A 12877-nucleotide genomic window follows, 5' to 3' on the forward strand; every position below is an offset into this window, starting at 1 on the left:
GTATAAAATTTCATTCATGTATAAACATGGGCGTATTTAATGGGGGGGGGGTTCAACTGCCCCCCACCACTTTTGGTTCAGTAAAATTACCAGATTACCTATTCTATCCTCTTGTTCATAAAAATTTATTCGGACTTATTTTATTCTCCTAAATTGGAGACATATAGACCGGGATGCGGATGGGAAGGTAATTACGTAATTCCACACACTAGATGGGATTGCAGACCAAATGTCTGAAATTTCCTGACAGATTCGGAATTTCTGCGATATGAAACTGCAATGGAACTGTCAAATCAGTTATAATTTTTAACCCTCGAGTCTTCTTAAAGGAATTTGGTTTTTAAAAACGCAGTGCAAGAAAACCAGGGAAACACCGTAACATTCTCAAGTTGTTTGACACTAGATGAACAGAAAGTAAAAAAACTTGTGGAATTGTATTCACTAATTGTAGAGACTTTACAGACTTTATAATTTACTACTAGAATATAAATATTTCAGCTACCTCTTCAGTCTCTTCACTGTGTAACCTGTTTCTCCTTTTCTTTCTTTCTTTACGTTGTTTTGTTTTTCGTTTTCTCTGATTTTCTTTCTCCCTTTCCCCCTCTTTTTCTCATTCTTTCCCTTCTCTCCTCTCTCCCATTCTCTTTATCTTCCCATCATTCTTCCCTCTTTTTCTTTCTTCCTATTCTCTTCTTATTCTTCCCAATTGATTTCTCTCTTTTGTATCATTCCATCCTGTTTTTATCTTCTCTTCAGTTGTTTTTTCTCCGTTCCATTTTCTTTGTCTTCATCATTTCACAAATCTTCTCTCACTCGCTCTCGCTGATTCTATTCTTTCTCTTCATTTGTTTCCTCGCTCTGTTCTCATGTCTGTTTCTACGGATAGGAAAGTACTGGTGTCTGATATGTTACGTACTAAGGTATCTCAACGCGAATATAGCGCACATGCTCGTCCACGACTACGTTTTCGAAAAATGGCCGAGAATGAAACACTCCTGAAATTTCATGTAAAATATAAAATTAATCTGTATTTTCACATTTCAAAATATTGCAATCGTACGAGCGAGTTGAGAAATATTTCGCCTCTTCGAATAACAAATACTACCGGGCTATTGAAGAATATGAAGACAGAATATATGCTGTGGAGAGAGGTTGAACCTCAGTTGTAACATAAGAGCCTTCGTAGCGTAGTGGTTAGCGTACTGAGCTAATAATCCAGGAGTTCTAGGTTCGAATGCTAAGCAAGGCGTTGTGCATGCTCCTACTGAAACAAATTATAGTTCAACCTCAACGCAGTGTCAGCTATTCGGCTGCAGTTGTCAAAGATTCTACCTGATATATCCAAAATTTACAAATCAAGACATTCCCATCCCTCTAGTTTGAACCAATAGTCAGTTCGCGAGCTGAACTTTATCTTATTTTTAGATGTCAAGGGATAATATTTGTTTGTTCTGAAACATGTGGGTAACATATTATGGACTTACAATGCGTGCTTTGAATTCGTTCTCAAATATTTGGCATCGCTTTGTGCTTTTTTGCTCATTCTAATGGTTCCGGGTTCGATCCCCGGCCGGTTCAAATTCGGGAACTTTTCTAACTTTGGAAGCGGTCCCGGCGCCCACCCAGCGTCGAATGACATGGGCAGCTGGGGGAAACCCTGGTGGGTAATTTCGGTCAAGGGCGTGATGCTGATCACATCACCCCCACTCACGACCGGATTAAGAATGTGTGGGGCGTTACCCCCACACCCCCTATACACCTTCATGGCGTGGTGCTAACCACAGGGGAGTACTTTACTTTTTTTTTTTGCTCATTGTTTCTGGCTTCTTTATTTAAATATGTTCTTCATTCCAATGAAGCTTGTGTAGAAAATAACATTTCGAACGAAATGAACCTTTAACAAGATTAAAAATACCTTCCATCTAGGTGGAACTTTCGTAGCCCATATGTCAACGACACGTCTGTGCAAAGTTCAGGTTTTAAGAAAACTGAACTTGAGACTCCAATTTTTAATTACTTTCAAAGAAAAAATATGAAAGTTTAGATCAAATTTAATATATTATAAACTCTAAAATTTGTTGTTTTTGGGATACCGTACCTTTTCTTTCAACTAATAATTTCAAATATGCAGTTAGGTAAAACCAGTCATAAAAAATTAATACATGGGTCTTTTACATACAGCCAACAATTGTGTTCTGTGACGATTGTGTCTTGAAAAGTTTTCCGCGACTCAAAAATTCTGAGAACCGTAAAATTGTCGCCATATTGTTTGCGAAATATTACTCCCGCTACATTAACAACCTTTAGTTTTCAGTTTTTGCTTTTGAGTGCACTTTGTGCACAGATAGACTAATCAGGACTATACATGTACAGTTTAAAGTGAGTTCCGAATCACTGATGAAAGATCCAGTGGCTGAAAAACAAATTCTAGTGTTGTTTACGTTCCTCCATAACTCGAAATGACAGTACCGTGATAGGCGAAAGGATGATAATGGAAACTATAAAGTAAGTTGTAAATAGATTTACGAGGAACTACTTCAGATATAAATGTAACACGTTTGTTATCGCTGCCATACTCGTCCTCCATTGACACTTGGATGCGAACTTCGTACAGAACACAAACTTATCTAAATTTGTTCAACTTTGTGATCCAAGGAAAATAATTGTCTTTGAAAGAGCAGCTGCTTTTATATTCCTGGTAAGTTATTGCATAATTTTAAGGATTGCAGATCTCCGTGGCGGAGAGGTTAGCACTGTCCCTTACGACGCCATGGATACTGGTTCGAATCCCGGCATGGGCTTGAGTGTTCTTTGGAAATGTGTCTTCATCAATTTTATCACACCAGCATTCATCCTCATCGTCGCGATTGAAACCTCTAAAATAGAATGCTGGAAACATCTCATGTAAAGAAAAATAACATATTTTGACTCTAGGGCTCTATTCTTTAAAACGTTAAAAATATGAACGAATATTATACTGTAATTCCTCATATTAATTTTTTGAAATAAAAGTAGATTGTAATATGCATAGCCATATTTGCTATTCTGTGGAAAAGTTTAAATAAAAATGGTCATACCATATTACAACTGACATCATAAAAACAAACAACGTGTTTTACTAATTGTTTTATGCATAATCATGTGCTAGTTTGAGTTCTCAATTTTTTTCGATCAAATCGTCGAAAATTACTTTTCTTATTGTTCTACTTGTAAAATTTTTGGCTTAAAATTATTAAAACATTCAAATGATGACCAAGGCAAAAATTATTGTATAAAAAGGAAAAGATATACGTTTAAAATGTAACTTTTCCACACTCTAACAGGGTCTTCTTCAGATAAAGATTCACACCCATTTAGTAGAGTTTAGTGTGAATCTTTGCCTGAAGAAGACCCTGTTAGAGAGTGGAAATGTTATATTTTTAGTGTATATATTATCATTTTTTTAGATTTTGAAATTGTTTATTATTTTCATCTGTAGGCTGAATGTATAAGAGATAAAGATGCAAAAACGGATTTCAATATTTGTAAGTAAACAAGTGCTTTATTTTAAGATAAAAATGTGTGTAGATCATACAGTTTTAAGGCATATGAAGGTAGGTCTCCAAACATTTTCTATTTCGGCCGTAATGGAGATGATTTGATGAGCATCAAGTTCCGATCGCCTTTTTTGTATTTTAAAAATTCTAAACTGTTTATTTCACACTGCGACAACACGAGGCACGCTACAGAAGAAATGAGTCGTTCCGAGTGACACTCAAGCGACATTGGAGCGTCGTGTGTAGAGTTGCATATGTTTCTTAGAGTTTGATTTGAAATGATATGCCACTCAGATCCCATGTGTCACTTCTGTGCGAAATTTCACACGTTAACCCCCGATGGCGTATTATTAACGTTGTCGCCTTGTAATCAAGGAGTCCCAGGTTCGATACCCGGCGGAGAGACATAGTAGTTCGGATCCTACTTTAAACTGTAGGTCCAGTTCCGATTATTCTGTCTGTGCATAAAGTGGACTTAAAACACTCATTCACACACACATTAGCATAAGAGATGCCAGTAGATCCATGAAAGCTAAAATAAAACTGAATGACTTATTTATTATAGACAAGCATTTCAAATATACGTAGTTTTCCTTTATTCTCTCAAAAGAGCAACAATGGAACTTCGACCAATGTCCTGTCGTTTGAAACCAAATATTATCTACTAAAAGAAAAGTTCGCATTGTAATAATCCAATTAGCCTATCTAAGCATGTATTTTTCTTAGGTAACAACAAATACATTTCATAATATTTTTCTGGACACGAGACTTTCGTCAAAACATATTGTTTTCGCCTGTTGCAGTACCATAAAAAGAGAAAATTGTCCTGCAGTGTTGAAACCTTTCAAACGTTTCCTATAATAATATCTATCGAACGACATTTACATATTAGGGAGACAGAATATTGAAAATTGTTCCTCCAGGAAACGCTAAAGGCATGGTGTAGTGATTAGAGTTCTTGACTGAACTGTAAGCGGTCTCAGGTTCGATTCCCGCTAGGAGATGTCTTTTCCCTTAAAACATTTCTCCTTTTATTAAACAAGAACATTGTAATATTATTTAAAGTAACACAGTATTCTCCATCTGGAATTTTCTAAGAAATAAACAAGTAAATGAGTTGATACACGTTCAGAAGGGAATTTTTATACTAACTAACTAACTCTCTAGCCTTCTTAAACCCGAAGGTTCATGGCTGCAGCAACACAGGCCTTCCATCTTTCCCTATCTTGAGCAAGTTCTATATACTCTTTTCCATCCCTATCGATTTCCCTTAGGTCCATCTCAACGTTGTCCCTCCATCTTCGTCTTGGCCTTTCTACAGGTCTCTTACCATCAGGTTTCCCAACAAGAATCCTGTGAACTCCTCTTTCCGCTTTTTTATGTGGAAAATAAAGGTTAGAAGATCGTGTGATTATGATATTCAGATGATATTTGTGTATGGATGCAAATATATTGACAAATAATAATGAATTAACAATTTATATGTGTGGCAATTCAAAACTTAATTTCACCCCTTCCTCCACTAGAGTTACACAAGGCTACCTGAGCAAATAACACATTAATACTTTTCACCATGTGTAAATATTCATGCAATGTCTCCGTCGATTTATTTCGTAACTTGCAATCAAGTAGTAGGTGAGTTTCATATACATTTCGCATTGGCCAGCTCTATCTAATTCTTCAAAGTCCGAATAGAAGAAACGAAAGTTTGTAAGGTAGTGGTTACCGTTCAGGATTGTCAACCTAATGGTCGTAGGTACAAACCCCTCCGATGGCAGGATCTTTTCGTAAGTTTTAGACATATCCCATTGTGTTCAATGTCCACGCCGTGTGAAATAGGATGGTTCTGTTTAGTATTAACTATGAAATATTAAATAATAAAATCTCCATTTCAACTTTCCAAATAAGCGAACCCCGTCGGCGAACGCAAGAAATGACGGAAAACAATTATTTTTAGTTTACGTTTAAAAATATGAAAATGACAAAAGGTGTAAATACTGCTTTTACAATATAGTGTTGCTATTCAATTCGTTTACATGAAATATTGTATTTTGAAACGGAAAATATTTACCCAGATTTTTATTATGAAAATAGACAATAATTTGTTGAATATTTGTACAATGATCTTAATAACTTTCAAAATATCTGCATCAGTATCTATACAGTTTTAAGTGGGTTCCGAACCACTGATCAGAGATTCCGTGGCTGCAAATCAACTTCTAGTTTTATTCGTTTCATTTCCCCATAAATCAAAATGACAGTACCGTGAATAGGCGAGGGGCTGATAAAGGAAACTATAAAATAAGTATTAAATAGATTTACGAGGAACAGCTTCAGATATAAATGCCACACGTTTGTTATCGGTTACTCGTTCTCCATTGACACTTGATCGAACTTTCACAAACTTCTCTAAATTTGTTCACCTTTGAGATTCAACGAGGAAATAATGTTCTTTGCAAGAGCAGCAGTGGCAATAATTTTCTCTGCTTTTATAATGCTGGTAAGTTATTGCATGATTTTAAGGATCGCCGATCTCCGTGGCGGAGGGTGGTGTCCTAATTGTGAACATTCCTAATTGCGAACAACGCCTTAATCGTCCTAATTGCGAACACACAAATAATTTCATGTCCAAATTGCGAACACATGAAACTGGAAAACCTGTTTTCAAAAACAGATAAGGTAGTGACGTTGACTAACAGCAATAGCCAACCTGCTTTGTAAATCCCTCCAAGGTCATTTCACCCTTTCAGTCTGTCGACGTAATCTGACTTTCAATCGTGTTTTAACAACTCGAAAACCCTTTTGGCGCCTTAAGTGATGTGGAACTGGTTCAACAGGAAGCACCGGACAAATAATGTAGTGGAGGGATAGAACCGCACAATCAACCGCGAGCTAGATAGTCCACGTCCAAGAGTGCAATCCCTTATATAGGCAGAAAAGTCTAATGGCATGATTGTTTGGATGGAAATGAGCCTTGAAGATGTAAAACGGAAGAAAAATGTGTTTTTGTTTCTTGGCGAGGAGTACCAACAAGTATAAGGAGATTGGTGATGTTCCAAAATTTTTAAGAACAGTGTCTTAAGTTTTGAAATTTGAATTTGAAATTTAGATAAAGTTAATAATTGTATTATTAAATGAGAAGCTCTTTTCAGTTAAGAAATGTGCAGTACGTATTCCTATAAAAAAATAGGCCACACTTTTATTATTAAATGATATATACTTTGACGACTACTTTAATCATGTCGAATTTTCTATGATCCAACAAAGCACTGACCAGTCTGAAGTCTGGAACTGAGTCCCTTTAAAAAATAATCGTTAAATAGACTCGGAAAGTGTGAGAGAAAGTTATAGGTCCCAAGGCGCGATTAGGACATGATCCTTCAAGTATATTCCTGTTCAGGCAGCAAGCGTTCTTAACTAGGACTGTTCGCAACTAGGACGGACACCGTGGCGGAGTGGTTAGCGTAGCACGTTACGACGCCACGGGTACTAGTTCGAATCCCGGCATGGGTTTGAATGTTCTTTGTTAGTTTTCTCTTCATCAATTTCATCACACCAGCATTCATCCTCATCGTCGCGATTAACCAAAACTGGCCACATAAAAATATAATTTTGTTGAAACCTCTAAAATAGAATCGTCGGAACATCTCATTTATAGAAAAATAACGTATTTTGACTCTAGGGCTCAATTTTATAAAACTTTAGAAATATGTACGAAAATAATACTGTAATTCCTCATATTAATTTTTTGAAATAAAATTAGATTGTAATATGCATAAACATATTTGCTATTGTGTTGAAAAGTTTAAATAAAAATGGTCATACCATACTGCAACTGACGATATAAAAACAAGCAGCGTGTTTTACTAATGTTTTTATGCAGAACCATGTGCTAGTTTGAGTTCTCAATTTCGATCAAATCGTCGAAAACTACTTTTCTTATTGTTCTGCTTGTAAAATTTTTGGCTTTAAATTATTCATTATCCTACGAAACAAAGAATATAAAATGAGCATAACATTAGTCTTAATAAATCCAGACTAAAACGTTGTTAAATTTTGTCATTTTAATTATGATTTTTATTTAGATTTTCAAATGTATTTAATTGTTTATTTTTTTGATCTGTAGGCTGAATGTAGAAGCTTCGATGTTGATATCTATGATAGCCCTGTTAGTAAGTAACAAATGCTTTATCTTATAATAAAAATGTATATAGTTTATACAGTTATAAGGCATATAGAGGTAGGGCTCCACACATTTTCGATCTCGGCCGTAATGGAGATTATGTGATGAGCATCAAGTTCCGGTCGCTTATTTTGTACATTAAGAATTCTATACTGTTTATTTCACACTGCGTCAACACAAGGCACGCTACAAAAGAATTGAGTCGTTCCGAGTGACACCCAAGCGACATTTGCAGCATGTGGCTCCACCCGAGTGTGTAGAGTTACATATGTTTCTTAGAGTTTGTTTTGAAATGACATTCCACTCAGATCCCATGTGTCACTTCCGTGCGAAATTTCACACTTTAACCCCCGATGGCGTATTAATAACATTGTCGCCATGTAATAAAGGAGTCCCGGAATTTTACAAGCTTTAATGTACAACATTTCGGCGAGTCACGGAGAATATGCAAATGCGAATGGAGGCGTGCCTTCTTGAAAATGACGGACACTTTCAACACATGCTCTGATCACAATCAACGGCATACTATCCAAGGTATGTCATGTATGAATTACGTTAATATCTACATGGTATATTTCATATTACAGCTCATTTTGTCGGGCCGGTTCTGTACAATATTCGGCACAGATTTTAAAACCATAATAAAAATATTCTGATGCTAAAATCAACGTTCATTTTTAATTCTTGTTTGTCCCCGAAAACCCATAACTTCTACCAAACAAATTAATTTTCTTACATTGACAAGTTGTCATTGTAGAAATACGAGACACATACCATCACTTGGTGGTAGAGAGAACTTCTTCGAAACAGCTTCCTGTAACGGTAGGAACTTTCGGAGGGATAAGAATTTACAGGCAAATTTATCTTCCTTTATATTTAATTAATAATAATAATAATTAATTTACCGAGATGCGTGCAAAGGGCACTGAATTTTCGCTGTGTGCTTAGAAATCTGTACCAACACCTCTCTCTTTCTCTCTCTCTCTCTGTGTATATATATATATATATATATATATATATATATATATATATATATATATATATATATACAGGGTGTCATTTTAATGGCGCCCACGGATCACAGATTCGTATACAGGACATCAAAATAAACAACTTTTCTCAGTACCATTTCTCTCGTTGGTGCGTCGATTCGACGCTACAGTCGTTCAAAAAAGACCGTTTTGCCGCCTGGATGCTGGCAACCCAACACAACATTTGATCGTAACTGTGACGTTATTTCCTGCAGCGAAACAGCGCACAGCAGGGTTGCAAGGAACACACAAATTTTGTGAAAATTGACAAACTACCAATCACATGATTAGATGTAAAACGAATCGAGAAATGCGTCCAGTAGACCGAACATCATAGCCTACCAGCCAGAAGATCAGCAGTCATCTCAGGGGAAGGGGGAAGTGAACCAACGGTATGAGAAATGGTAAAAACGTATTCAAAATGAAGTGTCAATATCGGATTTAGTCTCAGCCTATATGTCAAATATCAACGAGAATACATTTTATTGAACTTACAGCTTACATGTGGCTGTTTACGCCCAGCTACATATTTGCAAATCTCGTTGCAAGGTTGATATCTACAGGTTTGTGTCCAGATGCCCTGTGGTACTTTTGTGCTGATAACGGATGTATCCGAGGTTCATGTTGTGTTGTTACATTACGTCTAAAACACGTACAACAACAGTAACAATCTAATTATGAATCAGTTCTGCCCTGTACACAGTTGCAAACTATTACATGTGTATCCGGTGAGTAGATAAACACAGTCGTCGGATAGCTTGTATTACTACTAATATCCCTGTATTTTCAACCATTTTTGTCACTTGCCTCATAATGTCCTGAATTATATTATGTGTTGCTTACTTTGGCATTTTGAGTTCTTTCATTTCTATTTTGCAATTTGTTCAGTGTGTCACAGACAACTAGTATCAGAAGGACGAAGTGGATAAACTAAATTGTAGATGCCAACTTGGTAACTAGATTTGCAAATATTTGACATGTAAGCTGAGACAAAATTCGATATGACCACTTCCACTTGAATTCTATTTTCTTTCTACCATTTTTCGTATCGTTTGTTTACTTCCTATTAGGTTAAAGAACGTGTTTTCTCGTTTCCTTTTATGGTACATAATGTGGCTGATTGTAGCTATGTCATTTTTCACAGAATATGAGTGTTCCTGGCAACCCTGGAACGCATCGCTCCACGACGGGATATGACGTCACAAATGCAATCAAATGTTGTGTGTGGTTGCCAGCATTCAGGCGGCAAAACGGTCTTTTTTTTGAACGACTGTAGCGCCGAAATGACGCACCAACGAGAAAAATCTTACTGAAAAAAGTTGTTTGTTTTGATGTCCTCTATACGTTTCCGTGGTCCGTGGGCGCCATTAAAATGACACCCTGTATAGATATATATTACTGTGTAACTAGGGAAATTAAAACCAACGCGTTGTATGCATTTGTGCAGTGTTCACAAAGTAAACTAAACCCAAAGCAAATCTGGTAATTACGTTTGGGCAAAGTTTTGATTACAATAATAATGAATGTTAACTGAAAAGCATTATATTTTGTATTATTTATTTTGAGTCGCTACAAATAAATCGGTGCACATATTGATATGAGAGATTCTTGACTTCACCCAGAAAAAAATTCTATCTACGCTAGTGACTTCTAAAGTACTACCACAGACAATGTAATAATAAGCAGACCTGGATCCAATGCAGGAAAACTGGTGCGCTGCGCTGGGAATTGCCGTCCGCAAAAAGTTTCGAAATAATCCGTTGAGAGGCACTGAGAGGCACCACTCGCACTCTTTCTTCCCCTTCTTATGACAAAAAGAATAAGAGATGGCGCTGCTGAATTTTAACGCTGTCGATGGTTAAGCCTGCAGTCACCAGACCCCCCCCCCCCCCCCGGACGATGTATGTTATCGAAAAACGCTTAACTTGCGACTATAATATACATTATCTGTGATACAACATGTACATATTAGATAAAAATTTTGAATGTTTGAAATACGCAGCTCCAAATACCTCCTCTATATTTTCTATATTACACCGAAAACCATCACACGAAGTATATGTGCTACATAAGTTGAAATTTAAGTAATTCAGCATGTATTAATGTGCAAACAACCCCGATTAGCTTAAATATTCATAAAGTGGACTTAAAGTTAAACTTTCTTCATGTAAAAATATAACTTTAAGTATTAACCAGTGACGCACGAACGTTTTTGATTTAGTAGGGTACGTTATACACACGCTCACACCAAACATGAGCAATCATATTTTAGAAGAGGACACATAGCCACCTTTTTTTTAAAAAAAAAGTTGCATAACCTTGAACTGTTAATAAAACGGTAATAGTTTTTCATAAATTTTATGGATATTTAGAAGCTGATTTTAAAATGTTTTAAATCATGTACAATTAAGTAACAGATAACCTGTAGATATCATTATAGGTTTTATTTCCCTTTAATTTATTGAAAGGGCACAGATCAAGTGACGTAATTTGTTGTAGGTATAGGTTCACGGTCGTTTTGGTTATTTTGGATAGAGAGGTAATGTAGACAAAATACTTTTTTCAGCTTTGTGACAGAAAAAAAATATCTTTGAACGGAAGAACCTTGCGTTTGTCAAATGATTTGAGGAGGTACAAAGAATCTAATTGAAGGATTTCGAGCGCACTGTTAGGGTGCTAGAATATACGTCCACGTTCCTGCAACGATGATTAAAAGTATGAAACATGCCATAAATCTAAGAAATTTACATACTAATTGAATTGTAAGAAAACAAAAAGTGTTTATAATTTTCACTTTTAATTAATAAGATTGCAACAGCCAGAAAACAACAAGTGTTTATAATAGTCATTCATATTTAATAAGATTTTAACAGCTAGAAAACAACAAGTCTTTATAATAGTCATTTTTATTTAATAAGATTGCAACAGCCTTAAACTAATGCATTTTCGTTTCTTTATCCACAGATATGCACCAAATCGTTTCCAAGCCAACTTAAGGCATGTAGTCTGATACTAGAAAATTATATTTTGCATATCCATTTGATAATAATGCAAAAAGTAGTTAAAAATGCACAGCAATAAAATATAAATTATAATAATACTGTGTTTTCATTGCCGGTTATTTTGGACGTCTAAATCATCCATAGAATCCAAGATGTGTCAGTTGATACAAATAAGTTGACTCAAGTAAAACATTCAAGTGCATAACTGATAATAATGCATTTTTGGTGCACCAAAATACAACCAGAAATGCATTAAAGGTACTTTTATCTGCTATAGCTGATTACCCGGCGTTGCCCGGGTATTAATATATCTCAATCTTGTATTAGACAGGAAAAATAATGAATTCTAACTATTGTGTAAAATGTAACTAATTTTAAATGTGATCGTGATTGTCACCAATTAGCTTAGCGACTCCGAAACCTATGGATTTGACACTAATCTACGTCATTTGTGGCATTTTATTTTTAACCCCCTCTCAACCCTATGCCGATAGGTGATGAACTTGGAGTTGAACCGCATTGGGAGTGTCACGAAAACTATGGATTCCATTCGGAACACAGCCTGAATGTTAGACAACCCGAAAAAACACTATTGTTGTGCGGATTGCATACAGTCACGGATGTCTGTCTGTGCGGAATTTAATATCGGTGGTTCTCGATTTTTTTTACATGTCACCCCTTCCCACCCCACCCCTAGGGGTGCCAGGAGTGTCTTACCTTAATATATTATTTGCAGATTGCAAGTGATACGTGTACCAAATTTGGTTGAAATTGCTCCAGGCGTTCGAGAGTTATGCCGGAACAAACAAATATACACACCCACACACACACATACATCCATTTATATATATATATATATATATATATATATATATATATTGTTCAGCTGAACTCTGCGGCGGAGTGGTTTATATCAGGATTCGTATTTTTTAAAAAGGAAACAAATAAAACGTTTTTCTCTGTTTTAAACATCTCTGAATTTTTTTCAACTGTGTTCAAATCAATAACAAAATCATGTTTTCAACAAAAATATTAAAACTTAATGCCTAGAAGACTTATTTTCTAAGAACAATGTTGACAAGGAATCTGTTAAAGCTCAAGTCATGAAAATAGTTCAGTCAAGGT

The 12877-nt window shown here is 35.8% G+C and overlaps 1 long non-coding RNA gene across 1 annotated transcript; it reads left to right on the forward strand.

The window, feature by feature from the left end:
- The first annotated feature begins 5912 nt into the window (after positions 1 to 5912).
- LOC145980327 (uncharacterized) lies at positions 5913 to 11822 on the forward strand. Its single transcript, XR_014440844.1, has 3 exons — positions 5913 to 6036; positions 7663 to 7708; positions 11715 to 11822. It is a non-coding gene; the product is annotated as an uncharacterized LOC145980327 (long non-coding RNA).
- Positions 11823 to 12877: the final 1055 nt, after the last annotated feature.

The sequence above is a fragment of the Lepisma saccharinum genome, chromosome 27 (assembly GCF_977018435.1).
Source record: "Lepisma saccharinum chromosome 27, izLepSacc3.1, whole genome shotgun sequence".
In the NCBI taxonomy this organism is placed as follows: domain Eukaryota; kingdom Metazoa; phylum Arthropoda; class Insecta; order Zygentoma; family Lepismatidae; genus Lepisma; species Lepisma saccharinum.